At 46.5% G+C, this 25,722-nt stretch overlaps 1 protein-coding gene across 2 annotated transcripts in view; it reads right to left on the bottom strand.

Annotated features, from left to right (window-relative positions):
• Window positions 1–25,722, bottom strand: part of PDHX (pyruvate dehydrogenase complex component X) — a 752,141-nt gene that overhangs the window by 33,745 nt on the left and 692,674 nt on the right. The window lies entirely within an intron of this gene.

Raw genomic sequence — 25,722 nt, 5'->3', positions numbered from 1 at the left:
CATTCATAATGCAATTGTAATTGATGATATATGTATAGACGGAAAGGAAAATAAATGTATTTAAATTATTGTAAAATCTTGTTTCCTAAATCTGTTGCTAACAATGTTATGTATTTTAAAATCTAACAATATTTGTGTATCTAATGTCTATTGGTCAGAATATTATAATAGGGCTTCAGATTTAGTCAGTAGCTCTCTTGCAATGCTTCTTTCTGCTATTTTTTTATTGGGAGATATTTTTGCTAGGGTATTTCATTATTCTGTACTCAATCATATTTTGCATTTGCACTATTTTGACTTGTAGCTGTTGACTACAAGCTCATTTTTACTTGTTTTGCACAGATTGCACTGTTGATTTTTTAAACTTAATATCGAACTTTTCTTGTGGTGAACAATTTACGGCATTTTTCAAGGAAACAACGTGTTTTTTAATGCAGCACATTGGTAACTTATTCTAAGTGACCCTGCTATTGTATTACTACTTTTTAAACTAAACCATCTATTATTTATTTTGAAAATGTATGTCACGAGAGCTTGCAATTTATTTTCTATTCTCTATTTGTGCTGGCTACACTGCTGATACAATTTTAAATATTTACATCTAGTAATCTAATGATAAAAAGATGAAGTGAGAACTTTTTGGTAAATTATATTTGGCTCTGTTTTGAATACCCTTTGAATTCCACTGATCCTGCTGATCAAGCTTTTCTGATAAAAAGAAAGCGTGAAATGTTTTGGTGGAGAATTGGAGCCCATCCAACATTCCTGTAGAAGGCCAGAGCAACAACTTTTGTTTTTAATGAAAATCTTTAAGGCGAATATTTACTTAATTTTGACTTTGGATGTTAGAATGATTTGGGCAATTTACATTGTCTTGAGGCACGCTGTGCGGAGGTCCACAATTCAGTGGAGAGGGGATCGAGTTTAGGATTGGTAAATTAGAGGCTTTTTGATGTGGGAGGGAGAAGTGTCTGCTAAGGGTGGTTTGCAGTGTTGTGTGGTGTTGATTGTATTTTGTTACTGTGATGGTGTTGTATTAATAATGTCATATGCTGACACTGCTTGTACTTTAAGTGCTGAATTTTTCGTTTCAGCATACTTATGAGTCAAGGACTATAGTATAGAGGCAAGGAGTAAGGGTATAGTGTCTGTGCAGCATTAAATGTGTGCCAGTCCCAAGTTTAAGGTTTATGTTATGATTGGGGGGCGTGGAATGGCTGCCTAAATTCGCAGCTCTGCCGGCCGAGCCCAAAATCCGACATCTATCCTCCTGAACACGCTGATTCTCGGACCTGCCTGGGGTCAGAGCTTGCGGGGGCACTCCGCTCCGATCTGTTGTGAAATTCGAAGGAGTGGAGCACGAGAAGACGGAACTGTGGCCGCAACTATCCCTGCGGTGTGGAGATGCCTGCGAGGAGAAACGCAACCGGAGTCTCGCGTGGCGGACTCCTCGGTGACGGAGGATACTGCGGCCCTGCGATTGACTGGGAGGCGCCCGTCGGACCAGTGTAGGACAGCGTCGCAGGATAGTGCGCTCAGTGTGCGCCTGGAGAAACACTGGCAGAGAGGCTGTGGCCGGCACTGGAGTGCTAACGGACGGCGAAGGTGTGTGGCCAGCCCTAGAGTGCTAACGGGCGGCGAAGGTGTGGTCTCCCAGTCGGCGGCCGAGAGGTACAGAGGGGAGGTTGCCGGCTGATGTGGGCCACTTGAGACTTATGAGGAGTTGCTGTCCGGCGGCGGTACGCTACGTGAGGCTGCCTGGAGAGTCTGAAAGCGCCTGGGGCATGTTTTAATAATTGATGGCACTGTGAGAGGTGGAGGACGATAACGTCAACGGCCATAGGGTAAAGTGTACGCCGCCATTTTGAGTCCCCAGCAGACACGCTGCAGAGACGCGCCCTGCATGTGTATTGCGCACTGGCAGCCGGGGAGAGTTTAAGCAATGTGCTGGTGAGGCTCCGGATAGTGGGGCGCCCATATAAACAGTAAGAAAAAAGAAAAAAGAAGGGAGAAGGAAATAGAAAAGAATGAAACAAAAATGAATAAAAACTAAGTGTTTTGACGGCTTGAACTATAGTCTGCTGGCGGATTGGGTGCCCATAACACAAAGATCATGCAGTGACTAACGTAACCTCACATCTTGCGACATAGAGCGCTAGGTTTTGGACCCCTACCTGTTCGACCCTCACCAAAGGTGTGCACTAGACAGCTAGTGCGTGTGATGGATCTGTTGTGTGTATATCCAGCATGAACAGTGTGACACATGTTATACCCTGATAGTGCTCTGCGGTGCAGCAGGATACCACGTGGTGGACATGGGAGAGTGGAATTGAGCCGGTGGGCCGTTCTCGCTACAGCGGCAGCAGGGAGGGGCTCGCTCAGGGTGGTCCACCTGTGTGGGTCGTGATTGGGATATTGACATTAGATGTCTGACCGCTAACCTCCTCGTGTCACGACTGATAGTGCATCGGTGCATATGTATGGTAGCAGTGCTTTTAAGTTAACATCCAATTGAAGCTCAACATAGTTCTGCGGGGAGCCCTGCGGTCGTGACTCAGTACAGTGGCAAGTTGGGAAGGAGAAATCTAAGATTGCAGACGCCGTGAGTTCGCTGTGAGTCTTAAGTGTGGAGGCCTGGCCTGGTGTCTTTTCACTGTGACGCCGCTGGGGAGCCCGAGGGAGAGAATCTTGTGGACTGCTGTGACACCTGCCTTTTGGGAAGTGGTGAAGTAGCTGTGTCGGGATGGGAAAGCCAGAAACACGTCAGCCCAAAATAACGTTCGATAAGTAGACAACAAAATCGACTGAAACAGAAACGACAGAGCGGGACTTGGCGGACGATGGTGCACATAGCCAGCAGCGGATATCAGATCCATGTTCCAGGAGCTGAAAACAAGTCTGCAGGGCATTGACTCCAAGGTGGACTCCTTAGCTGACCGCATGGACAGAATTACACAATGGATGAATAAGCAGGAGGGAAGGGTCAGCGTGCTGGAAACAAGGGTCACTGAGACGGAGGAAGGCCAAACTGACAGAGAAGAAAGTGAGAGGTATGGATTCGGTGCTGGCCCTGATCCAGCAGAAGAATGAGGATTTGGAAGCGAGATCGAGGCGCAATACCATATGTATTACAGGTATTGCAGAATCCTCTTGACATTCCCAATATGGAACAATATATTGAGACTATGTTGAAAGACCTGTTCGGGACTGGCCTATCTCCTATGTTCCTAATTGAAAGAGCCCATAGTTCCCTGGGACCCAGATCCAAGCCAGGCGCTCCGCCCAGACCGATCTTGGCCAGAGTATTAAACTATAGGGACCGGGACGTTATATTGCGCCTCGCAAGAGAGAAAGGAACGATACAATACCGTGGAAATGACATAGCGCTTTATCCAGACTTTACCCTGCAGGTGCAGGCTGCCCGAAGGGAATTCGTCCCGGCGAAGAAGATTTTCCAGCAAATTGGCACAAAATATGCTTTGATATATCCGGCCAAGTTGAGAGTCCAGGGCCCTGGTGGACCCACATTCTTTGTTGATGCAAAGGCGGCACTGAATGATGCTAAACAATTGGCGAAAGAACAGCGACAGCAGAAGACATCGGAAGAGGAGCGGTCAACGGACAGGCTAAGTGATATTGAATAATATGTAGAACTCTTTACATTATAGTAAGACACCTGGCTGGTGGTGGCGGGATCACTGTTCTCATGACCAATTTATACCTGATGAAGTGCTTTTCTTTTTGTGACACTATACCGGAGGGCCCCAACCATTCTAGAGCTTGGGTGTTAAATTATGGTCAATAGCTCACCCCACGTATAGGTGGGTCCCGGAGATGTAGGTGTGGCATCAGCAGCTCGGCCACTCTGTCACAAGTACAGGGAAGCACGGCGGTTGTTGATTATGTACTATTATGGGGGCCCCTGTGAAGACCATCACATGTCTATCTTGTAACATAAGGGGGTTGAATGACCGCAGAAAGGCTAGGTTGGTGCATTCCTATTTGCTGCGTAAGGGGGGGAATTCTGTTTGCTACAGGAAACGCATTTAGCAGCCACAAACACAAATGTGCTTAAACACAATAGATGGGGAGTGGTGGTAAAAGCTCCATACTCAAATTATGCGAGGGGTGTGGCTATACTAATCCGTAAAGGCTTACAGTGGGAAACACATTCCTCGGTAATAGACACAATAGAAGGTAGATTTATATTGCTATCGGCTACACTGTGTAACGTCCAGGTGTTGATTGTGAATGTTTATGGTCCCAATACAGATAGTCCTTCCTTTTTTCAGCATGTGTGGCATAAAGTTCAGACCAGTGGCCAGGCGGCGGTGCTGTGGGGTGGAGACTTTAATGTGGTACTTTCCCCTTCAGTTGACTCGTGACTCGTAACTCGTGACCATCACTCTAAAGCGGCGGAGGTTTTGAGTGATATTATGTCGGAAGTGGGTTTGATAGACTCTTGGAGGGCCCTACATCCAGATGCGCAGGTGGGCACGTGTGTGACAGCACATAGAAATGCGTGGTCAAGGATTGATCATTGGTTATTGTCCAAAGATTTGCACTCCCAGGTGGTTGATGCTGATCATCTCCCGAGGTCGTTTTCTGATCACGTACCTGTGAGGATAAAGCTCTCAATACCACCACAATATGTGCGAACCCTTCAGTTAGATGTTCCCCTCACGGGCGTTACTTGATCAGGTTTTCAGAGAAGAACTTCGTGTGAAACTAGTTGAGTACTTTGAGTTAAATGAGGGGTCGGTGGACTCGCCGGGAACACTATGGGAAGCCTTTAACCGCATGCGCGCTAGCGGTTTTCCCGCTGCGCGCTGCGATTTTAAAAAACCCGCGTTACATGACGAGCTCAGCTCGTCATCAGCGTAGCGCAGGTTACGCTCATGACGAGCTGAGCTCGTCATGAGCGCCGAAGGGGTTAAAGTAGTGACAAGTGGCAGCTGTATGGCTCTCAAAACAGGTGTGCTTAGGTCAATAAGGGACACTCTAGAACGACTTGAGAGGGAACTAACAAGGTTGGAGAATGAAAATGCTGAGCTTCCCTCTCCTTCCACACAAGCTGAGTTCAGAGCAAAGCTCACATTGTTTCAGGAGGAAGCGGAAAGAGAGACGGCCTTCCTTAATAAATATGCGCAGGCTAGGCGATTTGGGGAGGGAGAACGCGCTGGGAAAACTCTGGCATCGTTATTGCGTGCGCCCAGAGGGGCGGAATACATTACTGAATTACAAGGGAAGGACGGTGAGACAGTCAGAACACCACAGGACATCCTGCACACGATGACTGACTTTTATAGGTTACTCTACACCACTCATGCGACCCCGGGGGAGGCGGATATAACAGATTACTTAGATACTATCGACCTGGCATGGTCTAATGATGGTGCGAGGCAGTATATGGACCTTCCGATTACAGTGGAGGATGTCAGGGGTGTCATAGCGGGTATGCCGGCAGATAAGGCCCCTGGCTCAGATGGCTTAACAGCAGCCTTTATAAAGAATACGTTGATCTAGTTGCACCCAGACTGCACCGTGTATATCTCGAGGCTATGGAGACGGGTATATTACCGCCCACGCTCAGGGAGGCCATGATTATAACCCTTTTAAGGCCCAATAAAGATCCGACTTGTCTTGAGTCTTACCGCCCCCTCTCGTTAATAAATTTAGATGCAAAGATTTATGGGAAGCTGTTGGCAGATAGACTGAAGCCCATGTTACCACAAATAGCGTTGTCGGATCAATCTGGTTTTGTACCGGGGAGGTCCACATCTCACAATCTTAGAGTGTTATTCGGCCTGTTGCACTATCTAGACCCACGGGTGCAAGCGGCTGCTGCGCTATTGGACGCCACCAATGCTTTTGATTTTCTCGAGAGGAAGTTTTTATTTGCCTTATTCACTCGTATGGGATTCAGCCCCTTATTTATAAAACAAATTTGGCTGTTGTATATTGCCCCTACAGCCAGGGTGAACGTGAACGGACAGATTTCGGGACCAATTGACATTACAAGAGCTACTAGGCAGGGTTGCCCTCAGTCGCCGCTATTATTTGCCATTGCTACTGAACCTCTGGCGGCCCGGTTGAGACAACACCACACACACCGCAGCATTGGTTTCACCTCGAGAGGGCTGCTCATCTCTATGTACGCGGACGATATGACCATTTATATGGTCAACCCTGATGAAAACTTTGACCCGCTTATGAGAGAGTTTGTACGGTATGGTGGCCTCACGGGCATACAGATCAACTGGGCAAAGTCAGTGATGTTGCCACTAACGGACGAGACAAAACAATGCGATACCGAATTTCCTATAGAGTGGGCGACAGACGAGGTCAAATATCTGGGTATTTGGTTTAGTAGATCCATACAAGAAATATGGCTAGCTAACTATGGTAAAGTAATGAACTGGCTGGAAGTCAAAATACAGAGATGGAAAACGCTGCCGCTCTCCTTGACGGGCCACATAGCAATCACAAAAATGGTCATGTTGCCTAAGTTACTATACTTATTTGTGAACATCCCTTTGCCACTAACCGGTCAATTTTTTAAACGTCTGCGGACTATAATCTTGGAATAGGTCTGGGCGGGTAGACAGCCCAGGGTGTCGTGGAATCTTTTGATGCTTCCATTTAGTCAGGGGGGGCTTGCGGCTCCTGATTTTGAGTTATACGCCTATAGTGCACAGGCTCAATATTTACATTATTGGCACCACCCAATCCCTTTTCAGCCGCATGTGGCCATTGAAATGGACGCAGCTGCGCCCACCCCGCTCAATGTCACTGTTTATCACCCATTAAAAGATCCCCAACAGATATAAACACAGTTAAAGCTGTGAGATGGGCGTGGTCGAAATTAGCTAAAAGAGCTGGTCTTGCGGAGCTCTTTGCACTGTCGATGCCGCTAGGGGGGAATCCACTGTTGGGACCACTGACAGACAGAGCGGTGACGGAAAGAGCACACAAACGGGGGCTACAGACTGCCGGCGACCTTTACCCGGATAATTCATTTTTGACATTGCAAAAATGTGTGAGCTGAAAGACCCTTCTGCCTCTGACCTGTTATTATACTATCAACTAAGAGCGGCATGTAAGGCTCGATATCCAGATTTTCCAGTGGCACCGTCCATATTGCCAGCACTGGAGGATCTACTATCTAAAGAGTCTCCTCGTAAATTGATCACGCGTATTTATAGCATTACGCAAAACACTGCACCGGTAATAATAGGTTTATCCAGGTCCGAGTGGGAAAGGGAAGCCAATATAGCAATCACTGATAAACAATGGCTATTTTGCTGCTTGCAGCTCGAGAATCTTTCACCTAATTACAGGTTGAGGCTAATACATTTTAATTATTTGCATAGAACTTATCGTACGCCTAAACAGCTATATCGCATGGGACTTTAGGCTGACGCGAAATGTTGGAGATGCGGGGAATTGGAAGCAACATTCTTTCACTTGACTTGGGAATGTGGGCAGATGGAGAAGTATCGGGTAGAGGTGATACGGCATATTGGACACATTGTCGGCTTCGACTTACAGGTAGATCCGCTTATGGTGCTATTGGGATTTGTTATGGCAATACCAAGCAGTTCACGTAAATTGGTGCTTCTCTTGCTGTTGCTGGCCAAACGTCAGATTGCTTTGCATTGGAAAAGGGTGGCCCTACCAACAGTGGCAGGTTGGATACGTTTGGCTGTTTATTGTAAGGACCAATTGACATCCTATTGGGAACTTATGCCCAGTGGATCCAGACCAGTGGATATCTGGGACCCCTTGATAGGAATGGCTGGGACGGGTTGGCTTGGATCTATGTGGACACTGAATGGCTGTGTGGGATGGGGGGGTGGTGTGAAGGCTGCGGGCATGTATGGGGCAGTGGCAGGCCTCCTGGAAATTGTATCGCCTTTACTGAAGAGATGTCTGATTTGATTACCCAAGCATCGCTCTCCCACTCTAAAAATCTCTTTCTAGGGAACTACAACATCCACTGGAATAAAAATGATGACCCTACAGTCTCCTTATTCAACGGCATCATGGACATCACTGACCTGAGTCAACTCTGCAAATCCCCAACACACGCCAAAGGTGCCACCCTTGATGCGATTCTGACCTGCAAGGATCTGGCCTCCCTCTCAAACGTCCTTCCCGTTGACTGGTCCGACCACCACCTCATCCTCTTCACCCTAAATTGCTCCACTACGCGCCCCACTCCCATCGGCAATCTACCTCTGAAACCTACTCGTAAACTTCACCTTATTCCGCCGGGCGAATTGGAATCCACTAATAAAACTCACTTACTCCTTGCCCCTCTCTCACTTAGCACTAATGACCTAACCGACCATAATAAAAATCTACTACTGAAGCCCTGAACCAAATTGCCCCAATCAAAATCAAACAGCAAAAAAACCTTCCACCCAAATCATGGTTCAATTCTGACCTCAATAAAGAAAGACGGCCCTCAGACAATCAGAACGGACCTGGAGGAACCATCCCTCCTCTGACAATCTGACCCTCCTCAGAAAGGCCAGAACCCTATACAAAAAACACATCTTCATTGAAGCCTCCTATCTCCGGTTCCAACTGGACCAGGCTAGAAACCGCCCCAGAGAACTATTTGACATTGTTAAAAAACAAACGTCCTCTGGCCCCCCCCAAAATGCTAGCGTCGGTTGAACATGCGAAGAAATCGCCAGCTTCTTCTCTAATAAAGTCAACTCGATTGAACTCTCCTTCACCTCCACCCCTCTTCCTCCTCAACCTTCACTCAATCAACTCCCCCCCCACAACATCAACACTAGTTCATCCTCTTCCTTCCCGCCGCAAAATCCCCCTAATTCCCTAAATGGTTGCCCCCAACTTTTCTCCACTGTCACGCACCACCAGGCTAAAAACCAAGCCTCCTGGAGCGACTTCACCCCTGTTTCCGCATCCGCGGTCACCAATATCATCTCTACGCTCAAACCCTCCTCTCACACCTGGTCCAAGAACTTAAACATGTCATTGCTCCAGTCTGGACCAACATCATCAATTCCTCTCTTTCCACGGGCTGTGTTCCCGCTTCCCTTCAGCTAGGCCAAATCTCAGCCATCGTCAAAAACACCTCCGCTGACCCCAACAACCTTAACAACCTACGTCCCATCTCTAACCTAACTTTCCTCTCAAAAGCCCTGGAAAAATGTGTCCTGACCCAACTTGATAACCATATCACCTCATTCAATCTCCTAGACATATTCCAATCTGGTTTCAGAAAAGGATGCAGTACTGAAACGCCCATGCTCAATATTACAGATGACATCCATCGCTCCCTGGTCAAAGGCGAATCCTCACTACTAATCCTCCTTGACCTCTCGGCTGCCTTTGATACTGTCCATCATCCCACCCTTCTTAACATCCTCGAAGTTAGCTTCGGTCTCGAGGGCCCCGTACTCAAATGGTTCTCCTCATTCCTTCAAAATAGATCCCAACAAATTAAGCTCAGCCACTGCCTCTCCAAGCCCCAACCTGTCTCACTTGGTGTTGCGCAAGGCTCCATCCTCTCCCCTTCCTTATTTAACCTATTCATGGAACCTCTCACCCTCATCCTTAAACAAGCTAAAATATGCTACCACCTCTATGCGGTTGACACCCAACTATACTACAGGATTAAATCTCACAATGACATCCTTCACCTCAATGAGACCCTGATTAAAATCCAAGCCTGGTTCCATCTTAATCATCTCAAACTAAACCCCCAAAAAACTGAAATCATCCTTTTCACTTCTAAAAATAACTCCCTTCCCATTCACTTCTGGATCAAGGATATTACAGCTCTCAATTGCCCCCTCACCCCCTCGAATACTGTCAAATCCCTAGGCATCAGCATTGACCATAACATTAATCTCATCCCACACATCAAAAATGCCGTTAAGGGTACCCTCTTCACCCTCCACCACCTCAAAAAACTCAAACATTTCATACCAGCAGACGACTTTAAAACCGTTGTCCAATCGCTTGTCCTTTCCCGTATTGACTATGGTAACGCCACACTCGCTGGCACCCCTAAAGCCCACCTAGCACCGCTCAAATCTGTCCTCAACCTTGCCGCCAGACTTATCTCCGATTGTAAAAAATTCGACCACATCTCTCCGGTCCTAAAAAAACCTCAATTGGCTCCCAATAGAAGGTAGATCCACCTACAAGAATGCATGTATTACGCACAAAGCCCTTCACCTAAACACCTCCTCCTACCTGGCTGAGAAACTGTAAAAAGCTGGATGCTCTAGATGCCCGAGTAGCACCAACTCTCTTGTCCTAATCCCTCCCAGACTCAAGCACAAAAAAAAACAATCTTGTGCTTTTTCTGGGAACGCCCCCACGATCTGGAACTCTCTCCCCAAAGATCTTCGATGCAACCCTTCCTACCCTCTCTTCAAAAAAAGACTGAAAATACTCCTTCACAACAAATATTGGGGAACCCAACCTCACCGATGTCTGACTCTCTACACTCCTTGCTCCCTGATTCTCGCCTCCTCCTCAACCCCTTCCCCGCCTCTCATTCTGCTTCTCCCCTTTTCTTCACTCCCTTCTCCCTCTGAACGTCAACACCCCCTCCCCCTATTGATCTCCATCGCCCCTAAACACCAAGCACATTCTATTACCCTATTTTATGTAACTCGTGTTTTAATGCACATTGTTTTACTTTATTGTAATTGTTTACCTATCTTGTAAAGCGCTCTGATACCCCCGGGTCCAGTAGCGCTATATAAAACCTTGGACATAAATAAATAAATATGTAATACACGTATAGGTTGTATGGAGCAGGATATGAATCACACTGGCTGTGACTTGATCATATTGAATAAGTCATCATGTGTCTTGGTAACCAGGTAGGGAACGAGGTAGGCTAGTTAGGGGGGGTGGGATTGTAGATAATGTTACAAACTGTAGAGGTTCAATATCCATTTTTCAATGTAAGTGTATCGCACAAATCATTGCTAAGCAGGTCTTGTATTACTAAAGCGCCGCCGGACAGGTTGTGTTGTCGGCAATATGGCTGTGTAATAACGAACTGAATGAATATGGATCTAGTTGCTGCCGACCTCCGGGTCGATGGCTCAAAGCAGTGTTCATTGTGCGACTACTAATAAAGGTTTTTGAACTTTAAAAAAAAAAAAAAAGTTCATGTTATGATTTCTTTAATGGTACAGGTGTGCTCGATTACCAATTACACCAGAATAGTGGTAGTTTATTTGCACAAAAATGATCAACTATTTGTGGTCCTGAGTAGGTTGTCGCTGCTCAAGGCCTAAAATTTAGAGTGACTGTGCAGTGCCTCCAAGTGATATTGTACTTGTGGTGAGTTTGTATTTCCTTCCAGTTTTCCGGTGATCAAAGACACAGATGTATATAATTTTTTAAGTGGACATTGTATTATGAAACACATTATTTTTGTATTCTTTTGCATTTGTAGTGTAAAAAAAAAAACTGATAAATGTGAGAAGTTTCTTGAGGAGATAAAACCATCTTCGCCGCTAGGAAGCCCAACCCTTGAAATTATTACGCTTGGAATGCACACGTTTGTGGTTGAAGCAATGGAACAAGTCACAGAGACTGACGCAATGTCACATCTGATTTGCAAAAATAGTTTTTAAGAGATATTGTACGTTTGATATGAAACCTCTGTTTAGGCCTGAAGTTTGAAGCGTTAAATGAAGGGTACACTGTAGTAAATGAAAAAGCAAATTACAGACGCATGAACGGGTATGTTAAAGCTATTCAGGATTGGATGGATACTACAATGAGGCAGATGAGACAGGCATGGAGTACAGAAGAGTAATAAACTGACACATTTCCATTGTGTGGCTGGCTGGGACACTAAGAACCAGCTGACGGAAAAACCCGAGGGTGCAGAGCAGAAATAATCTAATGATGAAGTGAAAGCTATATTACCGAATTCAAGGCCTTTGCCTTATAAAGGGGATGGAACACAGGGGGCAGGGAACATTTTTGTTTTATCTGTGGTTGTGGAGTCACTGGAGTATGTAGCGTGGTCTAATAAAGGTAGAGGTTCAGCATGTACGTTAAATATGGAACCTTTCATGGGTTAATGCGATTTAAGTAATACGCTTCCAAAATGTACATCTGATGAGGTGATATTTTTGATTTTAGAAGAAGGAAAGCAAGTGAATCGTGGATTTGGGATATTGAAGAAACTAGCTAAAGAAAGGAATAAACATTTAGATAAAAGGAGAATTATTCGATATTATGTCATGGAAATTTCGAAAGCTGATTTCGAAAGCAAACAATCATTGTGCAGAGGCACTGTTTTGAAAAACATCTGGAGAAAATTGTAAATTGGGAAGATAATAAAGCCGAAGGTCTTGGAAGGTGATGGTAGTAATAGAGCAAAGGATTTATCATGTGGTGCTGTTGAAAGAAATTTCCTTTCAGAAAAGTTCTTAGTCCTGCATCATGTGGACCAACTTATATTGATGTACCTTGGAGCACACAAAATGTATGGGCTTTTACAAAAGATGTTCCATAGCTGAAAGCAGGACCAGAGAAATGTTATTCAGAAGTTCACAGGATTGTGAGTGTGTCAACAGTTTTTTGGACAGATTTCGATGCCGTTTCGACACAAAGGGATTTGTGGCTTAGATGCAATACAGTGGTAAAATGGCAAGAGAAGGAACTTGAAAAGATGGCACTGGATTATAAGCCTTCTACTGACAGTATAAAGCAATATAATGAAGTTATAAATTAGTTGAAAACGAAGGTTCTTATGAAACAGGTGAACTGGTCAAAGATAATGAAAACAACCTTAAATTGTAAGGAATGAGAGATTGATGCAGGTATACAGAAGACAATATAGTGGAAGGAAGATCTCACTAAAGAAGGTGCATCAGGTTTTGTGTCTGCCTTTTTGGTGGGCTTGAAACCAGACCGAAGGCCCCAGCGTCAACAAAGTGTGATGTGCAGGTAAGCAAAGTCAACTGTTGAGATGTTGGTGTATGCAAAATACTGTAATGATTATTTTGAGTCTAAACATGAGTTGTCATGGGAGAAGTTGATTGTAGCACAGACTGACTTATTTCATCAAGGAGGGCATGTGCCATTACCCCATCTTATGGTGGTCAAGCACATGACCCTACAATTCAAAAGGTGGAGGTAGGGGTCAAGGTTGAGGTAGAGGCCACAATTATAATGATAACAATGGGATGATGAGCCCTGGAATGCGCCATAGATGTGATAAAAGAGGACACTGGAAGAGAAATTGTAGAATAAATACACAGGTGCCGCAACCTGTGAATGAGAAGCAGATACCTGTGATGACTATTATGTCACAGAATGGAGTGATGATAGTGTCACCAAGCCCAGCCCAATAGACACATGCAGAACACCAGGCAACTGTATAGAGCTATGCTTTCAGCACTAACCTTACAGTTGCAGTTATATACTGGTGCAGTACATTCCCACAGAATTTACAGGTGCAAGTGGATTTGGAATAACAGTTTGCAAGGCAATCAGCGATTCATTTCCACAATGTGCACCTGCACTCGTGAGTGCCACAAGGACCCTAGGACCTAGTCAGATACAATGACTGTGCCTGACGGGGGAGGAGGACTGCATACTTGGTGCACTTTATGACAATGAGAGGAGTGGATCATATGTGAAAGGTACAGTGAACAGTTATGCTGTGGCCTTCCAAGATGACACTGGCGATATCTGTTTCATAGTTAGACCAGGGGAAGGTCCTACCCTACCCCTCTCAGGAAAATAAGTACAAGCTGTAGGAATTGCAAGTAAACAAGTGATACCTAAACTTTCAGCTTCCGTTCCATGAATATAAGTTCAGTTACTGATTAGTATGAGTTTACGGTTAGTCAAACAAGTCCTGTAAACCTGCTGGATAGAGCTTGACTTTGCAAATTGAATGATTTAATTAAATTACTGTACACAAATGCTGAGTGCAAATTGAAATGAAAGGAAGAGAAAGACAACGTTTTTCCAGTTCTCACAGAAGAGGAGATCTCGCTGAATTTAAAACAGACTGTGAATAGGGAGGCCTTGGATGTTACCAGTATAAACATTGGGTTAATTAGTAGTGCTAGGCCAGTGCATGTTACATTAAAACAAAGAGTAACCTATCCTCACATACCACAGTACAGGCTTTCGTGTGAAGATGAAGGAGTTACCCCAGTGACTGAGTAAATCATGCAACAGGGTATTCTAAGGGAAGCTTTAAGGAACTCATATAACACTCCTATAACAGTGATGCATAAAGCCAACGGAAACTGAAGAATAGCATACTATTTAAGTGAAATTCATCAAACAGTGAACCCATGCTGTCTAATAGTCTATAATCAAACCGTGATATTGTTTGAACCTGTAGCAGATGTACAGTGGTTCACAGTAATTGATTTATATTCAGTATTCTTTTCCAATCCGCCTAAAGAGGATAGTCAGTATCTTTTTTCCATTAGATCAAAAAAATGAAGTAATGGCGCAGGAGGACCTGGCGTGGTAGTTCGGGCTGGACTGTTCCCATTGGGCGCAGGATCAAGACTGATTTGTATATGGCTGGGTCCAAACTGGAATGGCATGGTGAGCAAAAAAACGATGGATTTAGGCCCAGATCTCTGTACTAGGGTGAATGTATGACATTGTTCTGCATTCTGTCCATCAAGTGTTCTTTTTGCAGGAAAGATTAGCACGATTTCAAGAAACTTGAAATGTTCAGCACGTGGAAGTGTTGATGTCACAAAGAGAAATAATTACCCAGCTGCACGCTACTATGGAGCATTGGGAACTGCACTGCTAAAAAGGGTTGATAATCACCCAACACTTGTTCGTATATATGTGCCACCACCAACATTGGAGGAATTGAGGGAAGTAAAAGATATAATGTCAGATGAAGGAAAAAATGGGGAATGGGAAAGAGCAGGGTGTAAACAAAGTCAGGATGGTTTCTGGTAAAGAAATTATGAAAGATATGTCTTGCCAAATTCACCTTTACCACAATGGTTAGATTAATTTCTTGGTCCTACACATGTGGGAAGAGATGGAATGATTAATACATTTAATTGGTGATGGTACAATCATCACATTAGGACTAATGCAGAGAGACATTGTCAGAGGTACACAGTGTGTGAGCAAAATAATGTTAGAGAGAGAGCTAATGCAGTCATGAGTCGTCTTACTAGACTGCAGGTTGATTTTTTAGGAATACCATTATTGAATAATCTACGGTATATCCTAGTTGTGTGCATATTTTTAAAGTTGGTTGAGGCACATTAGACAAGAAAAAGTGATGCACTGACAATTACAAAACTGTTGCTCAGGGAGTGAATCCCTAGATGAGGAATGCACGTCACAATTGAGTCAGATGCACTGGACAATCATCAAACATTTCACTGTAGTTACCACCTACAACTACTAAGTGTCATTGAAAGACCAAATACCGTCTTGAAAAACAAAATGGCAAAGTGTGTACATCTACTTCTTTAAATTGGCCAGATGCACTCCAGTAGGCATTGCGGAGTATGAGATGTACTTCAAACAAAATAACTTCTAAGCCCTCATGAAAGTTCTAATAGCCCATCCAATAAGGATTTCTGGTATCCAGTAAGCAGCCTTGCTCAGTATTACTGATGGTTTAAGTGTGTATTATTCCAAGTATTTGGTTGACACAGTGCGCTCCATCTCTCACTCGGTGCCGTTTGCCATCCCAACTGTGTCATTGTTGCATGTCATGTTCTACAACAAGAAAACATGTAAAAAGAGATTGTCTGCACAAAAAAGGTGGAGCAGGTATCATCAGATCAACCTGGTGATGTACACAGATGTAAGGAATAAAGCGCTGTCTTCATGGATCCAGACGACATACACTCGGAGAGCGTGGGTACCAGAAAGACTGATCTTGAGTTCAACCAAAAGTCTGATTGAGGCACCCAGGACAACTAAGTGCTCTGAGAAAAAGTTGCTAGAGAGAGCTGTAAGTAGGTATTGATATACATCAACCGCTTTTGGAAGAGGGGTAACAAGCCTTACATTCACTTAAAAAACACGAACTTGGCAAAGCCCACTTCTTAGCCGGCAGAAAGGCACGTATTCCTTCAGGAAATGGCGACAAGACTCCTCCTGATGGGCAAAAGTCTTCAATGACTTCCACCAGGAAAGAAACGCGCAGATCGAGATACCATCCAAATGAGGACAAGAGGAAGAGGATGAGCGTGCACCACTGGCCTTATACCAACCATGTTGAGTATAAACTGTGGAATTCTAGCGCCCAGGAACACTACAGGGGACATGTGAACTACAAATTATTCAAGTACTATTTAAGTGCCCTGCCTCTAGAGGCTCGTGCAAGAAGATGTCTTTACTGAGTTCTGATCACTCCCTTACCCAATATAAACAACTTATATTATTCCAACCTGACGGCAATGTCCCAGGGTCGATAGGCCCCTGGGAAAGCCATCAGCAGAAGAACTGCAGGAAAAGGACTATATTTAGTGTCACATGTTTGCTAATATTTTGCACTAGGGTGGTAGGTTCACTAGCTCAAAAGTGAGACCCTGGTCTCAGAAAGGCTTATTGACAAGGGCAGAGCGAGGTGGATACGTTTCCGTCAGCATTATTCTTTTGGAGTGGACTGTGGATGCTGTAACTGATCTAGGAAAGTAAGAGCAATAGTACTACTTTTCTCAAAGGCCCAATACAAATCTCTTGTAATAGATTTCTGAGGGGTTTCAGATGGAGCCCTGGAATAACTCAATAAATGCATTTCTCTTCGTAGAGCCTACACTGCATGAACTTCTCATTAGATGTGCCACGGCGTAAGGGATAACGACATTTAAAGGATAAACCCACAAAGACTCCTGGCACAGCTTCCAGGTTTAATTGGCCTCTTGGGAACAGTGGATGCCAAGTGAAAGCTATATTGGTAAGTTTTACTGTGAGAACACCAAGGAGAGAGCTTCTTTGAAAAAGTGTAAGAAAGGCCTGCATTAAACAGAGCCCACACACACTCTTTTGAAGGTTTTAGCATGGTGTCTGGGTATAAATACAATGCTAGAAATAAGGTACCAAGGAACAATACTTCTCCAGCAGGGCAGTCTCAAGGGAATTCCGCCAGTGGAGCGGCTTCTCACAGCTGTGCTGGGACAGCGAGAGAACGGATTTGAGTTGTTGGCCTCACACTCTGAAGGGCTGGCCAGTAGAGAGAGGAGATGGCACAGCGAGTGCCAGACGTTGAGGAAGACACCTCCTTCAGGTAGCTCACCCGTTATTGTAGTTCAGTGGGCTGTTACAGGCTCACACTGGGTCCGCCCACACACTTGTCTGAGTCACCATGAGGGAGGGAAGGAGGGAGGGAGGGAGGGAGGGAGAGAGGGAGGGATGGGTGGGTGGATGGATGGATGCCTGGCAGGCAAACGGTCCCCCATCCACAGTAATGCTGCCCAACCTGTGGTTCAAGCAGTGCCAACCACTACAGCCACAATGAACGTCTGGTTCTGTTCACATCCCTCTGAGTCAGCCAGGCACTGCCGGTGACCACTAGGCCCCTGCGGACAGGAACAGTCGGGACAGGAAGAGGATGAGGGGGCAGACAAGAAACCCCAACCAGCCAGGTTTCACCCTCTGTCTTTTCACTGCACATCAAAACACACTCAGGTTCCTCCCGCTCCGTGACCTCACATGTGTGCAACCAATGGCAGAGCAGGACAGGTTGTTGTTAGGGCGTGGTCACAGCAAAACTCTCAGCATTCATTTGATGAATCAAACTACGACTCACAGCAGTTATTCTTCTGAACTTTTTTCACATTTCCTTAAAACTGAGTATAGACACATTGATTAATTCTCATAGAGCAGCAGAATATTCATGGAAAACTATTTTGCAAATTGAAGATTACATCCGAACGAGCAAAGCACAAAAAGAATCAACATCTGAAGATCCTGGCGGACATTTACACTACTCCGTTACACCATTATGCTTAATAGTTGCCTCCGGAATATCCATTACACATTTTGAAACGTCCCTATGTTGGAATTCTATGTTTTACAGAACTACAATACGAAACGGAAGCACATTAGAACAAGGTTAGCTATCTGTAGCCTTTTTAAAAATATCCACAAGTTGAGCAATAAGCACGGAAGAGTCGCACTGCTGGCACTTGGGAGGGTCACTTGGAGGACATAATATTTTACATGTTGAAATTAGAAACTTCGGAATGTGAAAACTATGGCTGAAACCATGACTTGACCATTTGCATAAATATTGTGATCTTGGGCAAACAATCTTCTGCCTTTTTTTTACCAGTTCACTTATCAGTCATAGTTTGGAGCACCTAAAATAAACTGAGTTTACGGTATCCCCCAGAAAAACATATTAACTCACATAGGGGCAATGTAAAAGTGTCACACATATTTTCACGGATTCCATTGTAGGAGAAGACAGGGTGTACATAACATTACTTGTTTTCATACAGCGTGCACTCAACACTTTGCAGTTTCTAAACACTTGACATAAAATGTCTGCCTAGTATCCAAGACAATGGTCCTTAATTTGTCGCATTCCAAAGGCGGACTTCAACTTGCTGGGATTTAAACTGTGACCTGTAGATCACTGCACACATACGCAAACTTACTGAGACATAATAAATGTGCATTTGTATTTTCATAGTGCAAAGATGACACGGTGAACTTGTATTTGCCTTGTGTCACTGACATTTAAAAAAATATATATGTTCCTGTAAAAGATGAGCCATGAAAGTATTAACATATTTATGAATTCCTCTTCAGAATCTAATGCTGTTTTGTTGTATTTAGCCTGTCTCTTTTCTGCCTGTGGGATTTCATGGTCATTCACATGATGTCACCACTAGAACCTTTGGTGACATCATGGAGTGTTTGGGGCTTAGCCTGGTGACAACTGGCAGTTGGAACCAGGCAGGCTGAGTGACAAGCTGGTCACTCCTGGTGGGTCTTCGCTACATCTTTATATTAACATCTTGAAGACTTGACTATCTTGAATAAAGCAACCTAAATGATACCCGGCTCCAGGCATCTATTTACAACATTTTTGGCGATGCTTGGACAACCAAGAAGCAGCTTACAGCGTGTAAAGAATAGGAGTAAAGAAGTGAAGAGTCTGGATATTTTTGAAAAGAAGAAGATTATCATTGTAACTGAAGAAATGAACAAAAGAGAAAAGAAGCACCCTGGGAAGTCCCACCAGTGTCCTATGTAATCAGGACGGCCTGCTAACCCAGGGTGTTGATCTGCATTGGTTTAATATTGTGACAAGTTGGGGAATTGCACTGCTTTTGTGATCAAACGGCGTTCGTTTTGTAAGTGCAAGGAACGGTTTATTAGAAGCTTTTTAAGGATTAAAGCCTACTGTGTGCCTGTCACGGTAAAGCGAGCTGAGCAACTATTGGAATTTAATTTATAACTCGACTTTCAAAGTGAAAGCTATGTGAGGAAGAAATATTCTGAACTGCCCGAACTGCTAATTGAAGGTGAATGTTGCCTGTTTCAGCGTGGTGGAAAACGAGCATGTTTTTGCATATACGTTTCATTTTAAGGCACTCTGTTTGGAAAATAAATAAGTCCATGCGAGCGTTAAGGGTAGCAAGAGGGCAATTGAAAACAGAAAGTGACGGTTCATACTTCGCCATTATGGAAAACAACATGAATGTAACTGCGCAATCTGCAGTGCGCGAGAAATTCATAACTGTCACTTTGTTTTCTAAATGAGAAGTGCGTGAGGAACGCGTGGAGCCTACCTTCTCGCTTCTGCGATTCAGAGGCTAAGCTCATGTGGAGAACAAGTTATATACCATACTTTCTGCGTCATTTAACCAACATAATTTCATATGCCATGTGCGCCACTAATGTTAACTGTCATCTTCACATTTGAAATAAGAGGTGCGCGAGGAACGTGAGAGGCTTCGTGATGTTGTGACTTCTCATTGTGCTGCGCTTGCATGCTTGGCAGCAGAGGCGTGCCCAGAGCCACCCGGTATGACGTGGTATGCGTGCCATCATCTCACTTTGCATCGCATCGGATTAATACTTGGAAGCAGGATCGTCAGTATGGAAGTCGTCCCTCGGGTGAAGTACAAGGCTTTTGGGACATGATCGTAGTTGCAGCAAAAGGAACTGGCGGACAGTAACTCTTTTAAAAGCCGTCTTTGAGATTGGAGGTTGAACTTAAATATCGAATGGGCACTGTTAGAAAGGCGAACCCGGGGGAGGCAGAAGGCGTCTGACTGACCACCCCTAGGTCTACCCCTCCTTCAGAGAAGGGACCGAGCGATGTCGAGAGGCCTCCGACGGGATGGCCCTCTCCTAGAATCGTACAGCAGAGTAACCACACCCCTACAAATGTACACCACACGTAGATAGAGTTTTCAATCTTTATCTGGCAATAAGTATCGTTACAATATATACAGCAGATCCCGAGATCTGGAAAGTCTCGTGACCAGGGGCAAGGTAGCGGGACAGTCTTATAGATGGTCGGTTGCAAGGAGACTCTACGCACAGCTCTCAATCCTCGAGCTGGGGAGCTCCGGGAGGTTGGGCCGCGGCAGCGCCAGCAGGCTCCAAGATGGTTCAGCGAGTGTGGACCGCGGCAGCGCCAGCAGGTTCCAAGATGGTTCAGCGAGTGTGGACCGCGGCAGCGCCAGCAGGTTCCAAGATGGCTCAGCGAGTGTGGACCGCGGCAGCGCCAGCAGGCTCCAAGATGGTTACGGCAAAGATGGACCGCGGCAGCGCCAGCAGGTTCCAAGATGGTTCAGCGAGTGTGGACCGCGGCAGCGCCAGCAGGCTCCGAGATGGTTACAGCAAAGATGGACCGCGGCAGCGCCAGCAGGTTCCAAGATGGTTCAGCGAGTGTGGACCGCGGCAGCGCCAGCAGGCTCCAAGATGGTTACAGCAAAGATGGACCGCGGCAGCGCCAGCAGGTACCAGGTAGAACAGCAAGGGGAGTTCGTCTCAGGGTCAGCCGCGACAGCGTCAGCAGGGCTTCTCGACTCCGGGATACAACATCCGTCCTACTCCGGGGCTGGCCCAGATATAGGTCTGGAGTCCTTTGATGTCCGGACCCTCTCGCCTGGGGGTCAGAGGGGCCGGGATGATGGTGTCCAGACACCCAGCAGGGGGGTGGAGCCAGAGCCCAGGGAGGCCAGAGGCCGATCGAAACCAGGCATCCGGGGATGGTTGGGGAGCCATCGAAACTCCCCTCTCCTTGTCTCTGGTGGAGTGGCCACTCTACCACCCGGAGGGTTCTTGGTGCCTCGATGGCGGGCTCGCTGGGGCCGTGGCCGCGGCTGGGCCGGGACCACGTGTCTGTGACGTGATGGGCTCAAGATGGCGTCGGGCCTGGAATGAGGGTCCGGGGTGGGCACCGGACCGGTAATGCTGGGGCGGCCCGAGGGTGCCGTGTCAGTGGTTGTGGGCCGCCGGGTGGCGGATCTGGTGGTTTGGAGGGCGTGCAGAGGTGTGCCCGAGGCCGACCCGGGCTGGATGGAGGGCCGATGTCGTCCGGGGCCCGCCATGCGGGAGGGGTAGGACCACGCCGCGAGGCCGGGTCCAACAGGCACTACAAAGGAGTTTACTACATAGGAGTTTACTGATGAAAGACACTTTTCCCTGGGATGATACTGCTATTGGTATGGTGAGGACAGCGATTCCTACTTATTTGGTAATCTTGGGTGAGAGATCGCTCACCGGAGCACGAGACTTTCTCTAACATTGTTATGCTGGTCATTTTGATGTTTGTCTCGTGGTTTGCCTGGTTGAGTGCGTGGTAAGGGATAAGTTGGTGGTGATTAGTGTGAGGGTGAAGAGTTTCATGTGGCAGGTGGTTGCCCCGTGCAGTATGCTTTAGGGGTAAGTTCACAGGGTGAGGTGCTTGGGACTATATGTGTCCTAGTTAAGTGTTTTTTTTTAATTTAAGGGTGGTGAGTACCCCATTAGAAAGTTGGGGGCGGAGCAATGGCTACTCCAAGGTGTGAATTCACGGGGAGGGTTGTACCCCGTTGCGGTGTAGAGTTTTTATTTTTTAAGATTTAAGGGTGGTGAGTACCCCTTTAGAGAATTGGGGGCGGAGCAATGGTTACTCCAAGGCGTGCTTGACGGGGAGAGTTGTAACCCGGTGAGTACCCCATTAGAAAATTGGGGGCGGAGCAATGGTTACTCCAAGGTGTGGTTCACGGGGAGAGTTATACCCCGATGAGTACCCCATTAGTAAATTGGGGGCGGAGCAGTGGCTACTCCAAGGTGCGGTTCACGGAGAGAGAAGTACTCCGTTACGGAGCAAAGTGGGCTCCATTTTTGTCACATAATCAATTTGTATTTGTGTTTCCCAAGGAAAGGGGATGGGACTTGGGACTAGTTGTGTTTGGGACGAGTTGTGTTTGGGATGTGTTAGTAACTGTTTGGGATGTGTTAGTAACTCTATCTTTGGAATGGGTGTTATGTACTTTTAAATCCATGTGTACACTAATCTTAATAACCTATCTTTTAGAATGTACTATGTACTTTTATATGGATGTGTACACTCAAGCTAATTTTATCTATTCTATTTTCATCCTGTTGATTTCCCTAAAGAAAGGAGATGTGTTGTATTTAGCCTGTCTCTTTTCTGCCTGTGGGATTTCATGGTCAATCACATGATGTCACCACTAGAACCTTTGGTGACATCATGGAGTGTTTGGGGCTTAGCCTGGTGACAACTGGCAGTTGGGAACCAGGCAGGCTGAGTGACAAGCTGGTCACTCCTGGTGGGTCTTCGCTACATCTTTATATTAACATCTTGAAGACTTGACTATCTTGAATAAAGCAACCTAAATGATACCCGGCTCCAGGCATCTATTTACAACATGTTTATCAAATATATGCGAAAATATCCTAAAACAGCCTACTAGACACCATGTTTTAAAAATAAAACAGATCATCGGGCCAGACCGTAGCCCCAAAAAGGAAAGCCTAAAAAGGAGAGCTGCCTGCTTTGCTTGGCACACTTTGTGGACGGCGTTTATTGTTCGTCATGTTTAAAGACCACCTGTTAACAGAGATTCGTACAGCGCCGTCTTCCGTTTGTATTGTCTCGAAGCACTAAGGAGCAATAACCATAATGAAGGAACTAAAGTACTGAATATACCAAGGGCCCGTTGTGTAGCAGCAGATAAAGTAACATCTTAAATAAAATAAAAGCGACTTTTATGTGACTGTGGCAGTAAAGAAGGCCTGGAGTGAATGGGGTGGTTTCAGAGAGTTTCCAGTGCTTGGTAGCTTGTTTCCCAGCAGGGATGAGCAGACGGTTTGTGTAAGCTGTACGGCCCTACTGTCAGAGCAAAAGTAGTGTCAAGCTGAGCAGACGTTCCTGCAGAATCACAGGCTGCGCAGATGAGAAAAGGAACAGGGTGTTATGAAATACAGAAAAGAGACCGGATTTCAGTTTGAGACAGAAGATGAAAGGGGCAGAAGAGACACGAACCTCGAGACTGAGCGGGGTTGAGAAGATGAAAGGCTCAGCCATGAGGGGAGAAGCGGAACACGAAGACGTGTGAAGGTAAAGGGGCTGAGAGGTACAAAGGGAGCCAGCCAGAGACAGGCTGGAGCGAGGTCGGAATAGACATGAAAGCACAGCACAATGCACCAAGGAAGTTATTTTAGAGTTTGGAAGTTGGTGAAGTTAAAGACTGAAAGGAGAGAAGCGGGGGCTGGGGAGGTTAACAGTGAGCAAAGGGTGCAGGACTGCAGGGGAAGAGTATGGACAAAGCAAGTCAAAGAATTCCACAGACGATGGACAGGAGGTTGGCATAGAGGAGGGAGGCTGGAAAGGGGCTGGATGCTGTCAAGAGCGAAGCAGAGAAAGAAAGAAAGACGAGAGGGGGCTGATGCTTCAGCTCTGACCTTGGAACCGGGAGACCTCCAACCAGCTTAAAGTTATTGACCAGCAATTGTGCGATTCAAGGGACAGAATAGGGATGCTCCTCTGTTGCCTCTTTTGCCTCCCAGGGATGCTCCTCTGCTGCCTCCCAGGGATGCTCCTCTGCTGCTCTGCTGCCTCCCAGGGATGCGCCTCTTTTGCCTCCCAGGGATGCTCCTCTTTTGCCTCCCAGGGATAACCCTCTTTTGCCTCCCAGGGATGCTCCTCTGCTGCCTCCCAGGGATGCTCCTCTGCTGCCTCCCAGGGAGGCTCCTCTGTTGGCTCACAGGGAGGCTCTTCTGTTGGCTCCGAGGGAGGCTCCTCGGTTGGCTCCGTGGGAGGCTCCTCTGTTGGCTCCGTGGGAGGCTCCTCTGTTGGCTCCGTGGGAGGCTCCTCTGTTGGCTCCGTGGGAGGCTCCTCTGTTGGCTCCGAGGGAAGCTCCACTGTTGCCTCCCAAGGATGCTCTCCGGTTGCCTCCCAGGGATGCTCCCCTGTTGCCTCCGAGGGATGCTCCCCTGTTGCCTCCCAGGGATGCTCCCCTGTTGCCTCCCAGGGATGCTCCCCTGTTGCCTCCCAGGGATGCTCCCCTGTTGCCTCCCAGGGATGCTCCCCTGTTGCCTCCCAGGGATGCTCCCCTGTTGCCTCCCAGGGATGCTCCCCTGTTGCCTCCCAGGGATGCTCCCCTGTTGCCTCCCAGGGATGCTCCTCTGTTGACTCCCAGGGATGTTCCTCTGTTGACTCCCAGGGATGCTCCCCTGTTGCCTCCCAGGGATGCTCCCCTGTTGCCTCCCAGGGATGCTCCTCTGCTGCCTCCCAGGGATTCTCCTCTGTTGCCTCCGCTGCCTCCGAGAGATGCTCCTCTGTTTCCTCTGAGGTATGTTCCTCTGTTGCCTCCCAGGGATGTTCCTCTGTTGCCTCCGAGGGATGCTCCTCTGTTGACTCCGAGGGATGCTCCTCTGTTGACGCCGAGGGATGCTCCTCTGTTGGCGCCGAGGGATGCTCCTCTGTTGCCTCCGAGGGATGCTCCTCTGTTGCTTCCGAGGGATGCTCCTCTGTTGCTTCCGAGGGATGCTCCTCTGTTGCCTCCGAGGGATGTTCCTATGTTGCCTCCGAGGGATGTTCTTGCGTTACCTACACTGCAGGGAAAAACCTAATAGCATCAAGGGAAGAAAGTGGATGATCTGCTCCAAACCAGTTAACTGGTTAGGGAAGATCTTGTGTGACCATCACTAGGTCCTTCAGGCATCTATCAGGTGCAGCTCCTGCGTTAAGGCAGAGGGGCGTGGCCCACTAATTAAAATGCCTCAGATGAAAAACACAGTGGTAATAAACATTATTACTATTTTATTTTTCACTAACTCGCGTACCTGAGCCTCAAAGAGAAGTGATGGGCCGGGCACTTTAAATTTAAAGTGCGCATGTCTCTTTGGCAAGCCTTCTTGCAACTGCCACCCAGACATTTTCACTTTAAACCTCTCAACCCCGCTGTCATGGAAAGCTGGGTTGAGAGCAAGTACAGACCTCCAGTGCCCTTTGGAGCTCTGCGGGGCCTGCTCCATCCAACTCTGGCGCTTCTCTCATGCTGGTTAAAAGCATGAGAGCAGCATTCGGATTGGTTAGGGGAGTGCTGGGCCCACGCTGGAGGAGAGAAAAACACCGGGATCGGAGCAAGGACCGGCAGCAAAGTAAAAAGTACGTGACTTTTGTTTGCTTTTTTTAGGTATTCTACGTGTGTACAAAGGACAAGACTAGGAACACTAACACGCCCTGGAAGTTCAGCTTGCATAGCCCCA

Source organism: Lissotriton helveticus, chromosome 3_2 (assembly GCF_964261635.1).
Source record: "Lissotriton helveticus chromosome 3_2, aLisHel1.1, whole genome shotgun sequence".
Classification (NCBI taxonomy): domain Eukaryota; kingdom Metazoa; phylum Chordata; class Amphibia; order Caudata; family Salamandridae; genus Lissotriton; species Lissotriton helveticus.
This window is presented reverse-complemented; position numbering and strand designations above follow the sequence as displayed.